This window comes from Charadrius vociferus, unplaced genomic scaffold (genome assembly GCF_000708025.1).
Source record: "Charadrius vociferus isolate BGI_N301 unplaced genomic scaffold, ASM70802v2 scaffold320, whole genome shotgun sequence".
NCBI classification, from domain to species: domain Eukaryota; kingdom Metazoa; phylum Chordata; class Aves; order Charadriiformes; family Charadriidae; genus Charadrius; species Charadrius vociferus.
In genome coordinates this window covers 1,325,434-1,334,399 of record NW_009646501.1, presented here as the reverse complement: position 1 = coordinate 1,334,399, position 8,966 = coordinate 1,325,434, and positions in this window count along the sequence as shown.

Below are 8,966 nucleotides of genomic sequence, written 5' to 3'. Positions count from 1 at the left end.
GGAAAAGATTTACTGAACAAGCAACTCAACATAAGCTCCCAGCGCAATGTTGTGACAGAAATAGCTAATGTTGGGTTTAGAGGTATAAACAAGAGGCATAGTAAGCAGGATTGATGAAGTGATTATACTTTTATTTATGACATTGGTGAGACCAGTAAAAGGCACACAAAGCTCAGTTGCAGTGTCGCAACTCAACTTTTTAAAGAGTGCTGAGAGAAAACAAAGGTCTGAGCAACTGGGGGGGGAATAACCGAGATCTCACTGAGAGCTGAGGAGCTCAACCCATTTAGCCTATCAACAAAGATTGAGAGGTAACTTGATTAGTGTATAAGTACCTTCATGGAGAGAAAACAAAGGGTATTAAACGGCTCATTAATCTATCAGTGAGAGGCATAACAAAAACTAATGGCTGGAAACTGAAGCCGGACTGATTTAAACTAAAAACCACACACTTCCCCTGACGCACACACACTGTGGGGTATCCTCCGGCTTCTGCTATATTCAAATCAAGAAACGGATGCTCCCTGGAATACCTGGAATAGACAGACACAAGTTACACTGTAGTTAAGCCCCAAAGTTACTGGGATCAATACTGTGGCAGCCAGGCACAATGCAATGGCTTTCAATGTGCAGTAACTCAGGGGGACAATCGAGTGGTCCCTCTCAAACTCCATGGATCTATGGACTCTGGAAGAGCCATCTCTCTGCCTTTCTAACAAATCCAATCATTCCGATTTTCCACCCGCATTCAGTCACTGCTGAAATTCCTGAGTTTTACAACAGGACTGTACAAAAGATTGGAGTAAAATCTGAAGCCAAGTTGAACCATGTGCTGAGGCATAACCCAAGAGCTAATTTATTTCGCTCGCTTTTTAAAAATGGGGTTTGCACTCGTGAGGAGTATTAGATTGATGACACCGATAAACTGCATTGGGGGCAGGGGGAAAGTAGGAATTTAAAATGGTTCAAGCACACAAAGCACCTCATCCAACAAGATGCCTGAAGGAATATTCTGTAAATTACAGAGTGCAGTTCATCATGCACATTTGTTCTGCCCCAGCCTTGCGATTCAAATCAAGGAAAAGAGTATTAGTAAGGAACTGTGCATTTACTGGAGTTATAAAACTCATCTCTAAGTTATTCAAAGTTTTTCATAAATATGATCAATACATTTGGAGGGTACAAAAAAAAAGTGGTGGTTGCTATAGGCCATAAATTTTAAAACTTTCTAGATGAATTACATACTTCTGTTGTGTAACGTATTTGAGCTAAATTGAAATTTACAGAGTTAAATAAAAATTGCATAAACAAAGCGTTATCTTTAGCTCAACATTTAAAATAATTTAATAACCTATTTTGGCATGAAAACCATCTTTGCAATCTTAAAATTTGGTCATCGCACTGAAAATTCGCTCACACCTCTATATGGTACCAGGATTGTCTCTATGAAGGATTGTCCCTATGAAGCATTGTAACAGTGCAGACGGGATATCAAAGGATGCATAAGTCTCCTGTTGAGAGCGAGACAAGAACAGCACAGACTATTTGCAGAGCCCATCAGATAACGCTCCTCGCGATTCGGGATTCCGAGCAGTGCCGAAGATGTGAAGACTGAAGAGGTCTCAGCTTTCTTCTGGTTGCCCAGGTCACGGCCCATGAGTGCCGGAACACCCGTCCCGTCCACTCGCACCCAAGAGGCGGCAGTAGGGGCTTCCTCTCCCCCATCCTTCCCTGCCGCTTCCTTCTGGGATCAGGAAGTGTTTGCTTTCAAAGAAGAGGGCTCAGTTCACCCACAATATCAGCCGAGATTTTGGTTTTCCCTTCCCGTCCATGTATGCCCTTGTGAATGAAAATCAGCATGAATGAAGCCGGCTTTGTCCGCACTTGCGCTGTAGATATGCACAAACTCCAGGAAGCCGAGACTTAATTTGATCTGAAAACCCCCACAGCCAATGCATTTTAAAGACAGAACCACAAAGCCAATCAATAGGGACCATTCAGATACTTGCTGTCAGCGGCTAAAAGAAAATGGATACCGAGAAAGCCATAACTATGATAAATTTAGGCGCTGCTTCTCTCTGACTAATGTAGGCACTAAAACACTCCATGAATATCCTGCTTTGAAACGTGTCATATTTCTGAGAGGCCAATCAATCTCGGGTTCTCTGTGGACCACATTAAAATACATTTGTCACTGTAAGTTTATGAAATATTGATGGTGTTTTTTAGGGGGGTGTTAGGAGGTGGAGAGGTGGATCAAAAAAAGGAGGAGGGAAAACTACTTTAATGAATTATCTTTAGGCTAGAAGAAAAAGAAGAAACAAATGTAGGTGCTTATTGTGGATGAGGGTGAAAAACAGGAAACAGAATTGCTTACTGAAGGAAGGCATTTGTTGGATTAATAGAAAAGATCATGCGGATGAATGCGTTACAGAGGCACTTCAGTATTTCAAGCTCAATTTGACCTAGATTTATGATTTTATTAAATCTTTAACTTTCTAAATTTGGTAATTAATAAAAATAAAACTAGAGGTCCGTTAGTGACATTCACAGAGGGGAAATTAAAAGCATATCTGCGTTCCAGAGGGGAGCAGGGTTCCATTGCACCAGGCACCGCATCACATTCATACCTGCGCGAGGGAACGAGCCCATACGCACTAGCAAGCCCCACCAGCGCGTCAAAGCGGTGACACACACACACACACTCTCCACGTGGAAAGGAAATGGAATAGAAGAAGAGTTTACAGAGACAGACCACCTTTCACACTGGTGCATCTACGCGTGCTCAATACACCGTGTCAGATAGTAGTCACTAAGAAAATTCCCATCTTAAAGAATTTATGATCAGAATAGCTGAAAGACCAAAAATAAGCAAGAAGAAACTGGGAGGCAAGGTGGAAATGGGAACCAAGTGACACCGAGTAATTAACGCAGGATTTATAAAGGAAGCCTGTTGCAGATCCAAGCTGGGAGTTCGCCGCCAGTCCAGGGCTTCCCAGGCAGGACCACTCTACCGTTCCGTAACCCAATCTGCTAAACACGGAACGACGTACCAAGCTTTCTACATGAGTAGCTCCACTGAAGTCAATAAAGCTATTCACAAGTGTAAAGTTAAGCTTGAGCTTAAATACTGTGGTACTGTGATCTATGTTTGTAAGTGAAGTGTGGAACTAAAGCTAGTTTGTGTAAATAATCTGAAATTGGGTCATTTTTCACCATTTCTGTCAATGCAAAAAGCATTTTTTTCAGATAAGAACAGCAGCAGCATTCACCGAAGGAACAAAAAGTAAATCCTCAGACGCATTTTTAACTCACAGATGCTACACTTTTTGGTAAAGACATTATGCCATGTTGGTAGGAAAAACACCCTAAGGCAATAAATAGCACATTTTGCTTTAGTGACAAATAGCAGCAAAAACAAATTGAGGCAGAAGCATAAAATTTTTCTTTTTTCACAAATCTAGAAAAATATGAACTTTCCTATTATTTTTGGCCAGCGGCCCAAACATCTTCCCTTCAGCCTTCAAAACAAACCCTACTCTTCTTACTGAAATTATCCAAACAGATACACAGATCCATCCTCTGTTTCCTTTGCCACAGTTTACGTATTTGTCTATAACAATTCGACAGCTTAAGAACCTTGCACTAAAAAGCAATTTTTCTACCACCCTCCGCCTCCCCCAGCAATTTCGGCCAAATTGAGGATTTCCACGTGCACATAGGGCAGGGGGAAGGAAGCATTTTGTTTCCCATCAGTTTGCTGCAAGTTTAGACATTTCAGGATGTTATCGTGAAGCAGAGCGATTTGCTAAAGAGGCAGTTCAATATTGAATTACACCTCCTGCAATGCTACAACGCTTCCCAAGAACAGTAGCTCAGGTACCCAAATCCCCACGTACCGCAGCACTAGAAAGAACAGGCTGACTGCACACAGCACAGACCCGTTGTGCCATTAGATGGCTGCAACATCTAAGAGAGAATTAGGAAAAGAAATGTCTGTGCCACTGGATCTTCATTAGTCGCTTCACTCCTGTAGTCCAACATGGGAGTACTACTTCTTCCTCCCTAACACCCTTTGTGCTCATCCCCTCACTTATGTCTCCTAACTTGTTTGAGGGTCAGTCACAAAGCAGACATACCTTCTCCCTGACCCCATAGTTCAGTCAAGGGAGGCAACGTGACCAGCCGACACCATTTTGCTTAAGCATGGCTCGCCGATTCCACAGGTGTTAAATCAGCCTGTTCATAAACCTGGACTGCTCCCCCTTCATGTGACCTCCTTAAGGTTTTGGTCTCAGACAGGCATGCTCAGGGTATTTTCTACGACTACAGCATTGTTCCTGGCCATACACTGTCCAAACTGCTAATCAATACCACAAGAAATGGGGCCTCTGTGGCTTCCTCACGGAGACTCTTTGGCGAGCTAGTAAGGCACAGTGCCAGCATCTCCCTGATGTTCAGACTAGGTTTCCCCTTGGATTTACATCTATTATTTGTGTTACCACCCTTTTGCTATCACTCTGAATAAAATGTCTTTCCAAAGAGAAACCTAATAATCAATTGTATAACAGTACGTGACGTTGTCTAGACTGGGACAAAGCCAGAACCCCATCCCTCTGAGCAACGTCAGTAGGGGCTGGGCGATCCCGACATGTCCGTTTCAAACCTCTCCATCTCTCCAAAATGAAGGAATTAGATGCTTTTGTATGGTCCCAGTTACACAGAAATCAGACAATACAGTCTAATCACCCCTCTGAGCCTTAAAGTCAGTGATGCCTTTGGGTATGTTTCTAAATAAAATGCGAAACCCATGAAAAACCCAATCCCTCACCTCCAAACCCTCTTGTGCTTACTCGCTGCATCAGTCCAGACCTGCTGCAATACCCCGAGGCAACATTTGGAGTTTCTTCCCACTTATTAGCCATCTATACATACAATAAAATACACTTTAAAAAAAAGAGTTGTAAAGCTGGTTGCTTAGATTCATTAAGCACCAGGATTCATGTCATCTTTGATATGTTTTACACCCAGCATTTTCATATGCCCTCTATTTACATTTCTAAGCACGCTATAAATATCTGCTATAAGTATACAGAGGGCGGCAGGCCAGCTTCACCCGCAGGCTTCTTGCCCCTGTGGAAGTCATTCTTCCCAAAGGACAGCCTGACATTCAGGGCAACGCACAAGACCTTTTTATTTGATGTATCATCAGTTCATGTCGGTTTTGGTTTTTACTTCGCCTTATTTTGTATTTCAGCTTACCATTGTGGCAGCAATTTTTGCACGTTGCCTAATAAATCTTAGAAAGGGGTCTGTCCCTGCTGCCTTTCATCAGAGCAACGTCCACTGAAGTTGTGCTTACACAGAAAGTGGTGATCAATGCTTTTGGAAAGATGCTCACCTTACTCTCTAGAGGAGCTGGTAGTCAGAAACAGTCACCTGAAGCCAGTAGCTGCTTAAGAAGATTTGGACTGAAGTGTAAAATGCAGGCGTGTTTCTACAGTCAGTATAATACTACAATCGTAAGACATCCAATTCTAAAGATTCCAGTATGAGAAAAGGAGTTTCCTTTCAGGATGGCCCGTTATAGCCAAAGAAGGAAAAATTAGCAGTCAAGTATTTTCCCCCAAAATTTCACTTTCTTCGGTGTTGTAACCTCACACAGCCAATGTGACCGACATCACAAAAACCTAACCTGAGACTAGCTGTAGGTCAAGCACCAACACAGGCCATTTAGAAAATATATTAAAGAAAAAAAAATAATAAAATTGTCAAATACTCACAAAACAGTTTGCAAAGGCAGAGTGAAAAAAGTAAAAGAATGATAATAACCATTAATCAGGTGACATCCTGGCAATTCAAACTGTGACAGTTCCTGACATCTGAAGTATTTGAAAAGAGGTCTTTCAGGAAAAAGATCAAAGTATATGGAGAACACAAAATTCACACTCAGAAGCATTAGATCTTCCAAAGACGATTTAAAATAGTCTAAGGTACTCAGCTACTATCTCACAGTTGGTTAGAAACTAATTTACCATGTTTTAGGTTACTAATTTTATTATATATGTTGAAACTACATATTATATAGCAAAACCAGGTCTCTTTATGTACAACTTAAAGCCCTATAGTGGCAGTCCAACTCTTTGTTTTCCAGTCACCAATACTGATGCTTCTACATTAAATTATATCTCATATTTTAGAAAGGTGTTAGACAAAACCAGTTTTCCTGTATGTTAGGGTGCTGCACACTTAACACCATGCAAGAAAACAATTCTTTCATAAATGTACATGAATATACATCAGGAGCGTTAATCCAAGTTACACATAACAATTATCTCACTGAAAGTGTAAATAAAGCTTGGTGTCAGTAAGTGAGTTATCTGTGCAGCTACATCTATGTCTTTTCCCACCAGCAAGTATATATTTATTCTCCACTTCCTCACAAGAAATGACAGAACTGTCCCCCACATCATCTTCAGAATTTCTAGATCTTTTGCCTGTCACCAGATTCTGAAGGTAAATGGTTTGTGTTTCAAAAGTTGCAGCACAGATTTAGAAATCACGGATGTTTCAGCTTCTCAAGCTATTCATTTTCTCATGAGATTAAAGCTCTGCCACAAAATAGTCTAAGCAACTTACTACATAAGAACACATATCAGTCACAGTTTAATATTAATAGGTAAAGTAAATCTTACCTTATCTATGACTATAGTCAGACCCCTCTGCCTACTGCGCACGCATCTAAAAAGCGCTAAAACCCATATGTATGCTAGTTAACAAGTTTAGTTTTCCAAATAACTAATTTACCCAGCAGGCACAAAGGGTGCTCGTACTCTCTGATGGAAAGACTGCTAACAAACCCACCGCTGGAGCGTTAGACAGAGCGCCCAAAGGTGAGACGCTGGCCTCAGCCAGGCTTGCCTCCAGCCTCTTCTTGCTGAACCACGGGGGGAAGTGCTCACCTCCTGCACCACATTGATTTAGACTTCAGCGGTTCCCTGGAAGTTTCTGGGGGCAGATATCTGAACAAAATACATTCTGAAAGACATTTAGTATTTCTTCTTATACTTCTTTGGAATTTTTACCTTTTCTGGGCAAGACTGCTTAAGATGGGAGGTAAGATACACACTTAATCTAGCAAGGAAAGAGAATACAGAAGAAAACTAGGAAAGTATCAAAAAATCAGTGACTATTTACATATTGAATAAAATTATTCCATTGTTCAGGAAGTATCTGTCCAACGGAAACTCTCCTGTTCAAAATTGGTGTCATCTTGAATGCCAAAAAGGGAAGAAAAAGTCATTTATAAAACAATTAGAAATAAGGTTTTAGCCTTGGGGGTCTTCCTCAGGGCATGGTGAAACTAGGACACAGCAAAACTAAACAACATCCTGTTCTTCTTTAGCCTAAGGAAGGCCCCATGGCCAAAATGCCTTCTCGCATCTAATTTTGTACTTCTGACAAACAGGTTGACCCTTCCCCTGCTAATTACCGTTCTGCAACTTGGGACATACCGCACTAAGTTTGTCCCCTCATTTTTAGAGGTCACACACAATGTAAAGCATTTATCCAAGCCATCTTCAAATCCCACACCTTCACTTATGTCTGGAATGAACAACTTTGAAATGCTCACTTTGGGAGCCGAGGGAAGCTATATAACTCAATTCTCCATTGCCTTTCACTTCTGCCGACATTAACTCTCCTGGGCAGGAGGATGAAATGCTACTGTTCCAATCTGGTAGGAGTTTGCATAACTGGATAAGACCAGCTAAGGTGCAAAGCAATGGAGAATAGGACCCAGCAATTTGAGGATGTCACCTGTAAAAAGAAAGAATGGTTTCTGTCACACAAGTTTATTGCAGCCCAGAAATGTCTACAGTAACTGTGGGCATATAATATGATGTGCAAGGCTTTTACGAATGAGACCCTTGTGGCTTCTTGTCAGAACTGTATCTGAAGTGATGACAGGACATTTGTAAGAAGTCTTTCTTGGGATGCTGAAGGACTTCCATAAGGAATCATCTTGAAGATTGGGCTCTTGAGGCCTTCAGTCAAGAGGAGTCCTTCCAAAAAAAGTTGAAGGTTTTTGGTAAGAAGCAACAGAGAGAGACACCCTTGGAAATACCGAAGGAGCTCAACTGCTGGATTTGAACTCTTTGCATATCCCAGAGTTACAGGAGAGAGACAGACAGGACGAGTGACCGGCCAGTCTGCAGGTTGGGGTCGGGGGAAAAACAGAAAGCCCACACCTTCATACTGCTGCTACTAATGATATTGCTGTCCAAAACACGACAATACTTTGTCTGCTGAGGGATTAGCGTGAATCACCACGTACAATAACAGTTGGCATAATTTCTCTCTATTTGCAAGTTTTCAAAAGATTGTCAGAGAACACCGAGGAGGCTACAGAGGGCCGTTTCTCCCAGTTAGGCATTGCTGAGAACGGGTACGTCTGCATCTGCTCAGCTCCTGTTCACACATGTATACAGAGAGACCTCGATACAGCAAACTCCTCTGTGAATCTTCAGCTGTGGTTACACAACAACCTTCTGCCTAATCCCTTACTCCCAGCCTGGGGACGCAGCCGCAACGGCTTGAGAAGTCCCAGGTGCAACTGGGAGTACATTACCAATGCCTTCACTTAGACAAAGGTATTGATACAATTATACATTTTTTATTGTGGAATTTTTAAACTATGTCTAAGAAGGGAGTCCACAGTAAGTTCCAGTATTACAATATTTGGTGGTCCACCAACTGCCCCAAAAAGCTGGTAAGCGTACGTGACTTCTCTGTAGAACTACTCTGCTGGTAATTGAGGACACAAAACAAGCCCTGCATTCCAGTTTACCAGAAATACGGTCATAGGTAAACACTGCCAAATCAAAAAGCATAAAAGCACGGGAAAAGTATGAAAAACATTCTCTTTGCCCTTGGTCTGAGCATTGGCGCAGATCAGCTGGCAACAG